At 37.4% G+C, this 2,292-nt stretch overlaps 1 long non-coding RNA gene across 1 annotated transcript; it reads left to right on the top strand.

The window, feature by feature from the left end:
• Window positions 1–2,292, top strand: LOC122083573. Its single transcript, XR_006141679.1, has 3 exons — window positions 1–165; window positions 240–421; window positions 1,778–2,292. It is a non-coding gene; the product is annotated as an uncharacterized LOC122083573 (long non-coding RNA).

Here is a 2,292-nt window from a genome sequence, read left to right as displayed (position 1 = left end):
TCCTCTCATCGACACTGAAGACCGCCATGGCCAGACCTCAACACCGGCCACGACCAGGACCAAACCTCCTTCCTCTCCCCTTGGCTTCATTGTTCTTTGGATTTGGAGCTCAAGTTTCGGCTTTCTGAGTATTGGACTTCCTCATCTTCTCAATCTCACCCGCAGGTTTTGTAATCGATATTTTTATTTTTAGGGTTTTTGTGTTTTTAGTCTCTAAGAGGTATTTTCGGTGGACACAGGAACAAAGGCTTCATTTTGGAAGGGAAAGGAATATACAAAGTTAGGGTTTCGCATTTCTGGAGTAACAAAACCCATTGTTCGCTCCTTTCGCTCCAACAGTTCTGGATTACCAAAACCCATCGCATTTCTGGATTACCCTCCAACGGTTCTCGTATCAGCCCCATTGTTCGCAACTCTGTCGGTAAGTACCTCTTCCCCCCTTTTCTTTATCTTTTCCTACAATATTTATGCTTCTTTGGCTCTACTTCTGGTTGGAACTTGAAACTCTGTTGTTTAAGATAGAGAGAGAAGAGAGAGAGAGAGAGAGAGAGGGAAGTTTACCTCCTGGTTGGTTTTTCTGGACTGTTTAGTTAGTTTTTCTGGACTAAACATTCAAGAGAGATGTGTTGCACTGTTGTAATGTGTTGGAAATGAGGTTATCTGTTCTGAATTTTTGATAAATTTCCGAAAGAATCTTTGATCTGATATGAATGTTAGATTTTCTATTCAATTCGGAGTAAATTTATTGTTTCACTTCAGGTTTGAGAAATTCCTCTAATGAATCAATCGCTCAAAGTATATTTTCTACTCTTACTCTACTTCCCATGTATAGAGTTGTACTCATAGAAAGAAACCAAATATAACTGTGGCTATTTTAGTCTAAGAATTTGAACAGCCATAGCTTTTGTGAAACCAAATCAATCGCTTTCAATGATAATATGTGAAAGATTTCAAGACCCAGCTAACTAAATATCCATATGAACAGCCACAGCTTTTGTAACATATTAAGCAAAACCAGCAATAAAGTTCACACTCACACACAAGGGAGAGGGAGAGGGAGAGGGAGAGGGAGAGGGAGTCGATTGGGAGAGTGTGAGAATCAATGGAGATTAATTGAGACGAGATTTTCTAATATCTCCTCCTAATAATGTTTCTACTTTATTACTAAAAATTACATTTAAAATATTGGTGATATGGCCTTTCCATATAGGAGTCATTAACTAATCTTCCCCTAAATCATACATGTATGAATCAAATCCCCTTTATGGTATGATTCATGAATGGTTTTCATTGATTATGTGATCAGAATAACATGAGTATTTATACAACGATGCAAGCCTTGCTTGCTATGCATGATTGATCACATAGTCTCCAACTCCTATGGTCTCTCTTTAGTTCTACTCATTACTTAAAAGGTGTCTTCAGATGAATTTTAACAAGGGAAATGTGATCTATTGTGGCAGACATAATTTACTGCCCCTATGTCTTAACTTTTAGCAGCGTAAACAAAAACCACCCCTATAAGATATGTGATCCCTTATATTTTAACGTCGAAAATGTGATCTATTGCAGTGGACACTATTTACTGCTCCTATTGCCTAACCTTTAGAGGCAGATAAATACAATTGCCCATCTTTAGAGGCAAAAAAATAAAACTGCCCATATTACTTGATCTTTAGTGGTGGATAAATTAAGCCGCCTCTATTTCTATGTCATTTGCGGCGGATATAAATAACTGTAACTAAATCTGCCCTATTGACCCTTTTTTTTTTTGTAGTGACTCCGCGATACAATTGGTCCTTATGGAATCTCCTCAAAGAGAGATGATGTTGTATGAACACTGATGGCTCTATGAGGCAAAATGGATTGGTAAACAAACCAAAATGGGAATGTCATGTTTGATATTGTCGGGTGTATGGTCCAAATCAAGTTGGTTCCCTAGAGCTTGAAGTGATTTGCGAAGGCCATATTGAGATTCTTAAGCAAACTAAGATAAAAAACTGTTATGATGGCTCTGCCTAATATCCAAATAATGAGTTGTCCTGCTATAAATATAGAAAAGTTGTTCCTCTCTATAGAGAACCGTATCTTTAGGCTAAAGAAATATATTAGAGATGTGATTCCTATGCTTGGGAACAAATCCTTAGGGCCTTTCTTTTTGCCTTTTTCAACTCTTTTTGCTACTAAACCCTATAGGCATTAGGTGATTCTACAATAATGGAGGAGAGTTATTGTTTTTACCTGACTGATGAATCCCAACAAATTATTATAGCTACAGATTGGAATGGCAAA

Source organism: Macadamia integrifolia, chromosome 7, assembly GCF_013358625.1.
Source record: "Macadamia integrifolia cultivar HAES 741 chromosome 7, SCU_Mint_v3, whole genome shotgun sequence".
Classification (NCBI taxonomy): Eukaryota; Viridiplantae; Streptophyta; class Magnoliopsida; order Proteales; family Proteaceae; genus Macadamia; species Macadamia integrifolia.
Note: the sequence above shows the minus strand (reverse complement) of the source record. Positions and strands in the feature narration are given on the sequence as shown.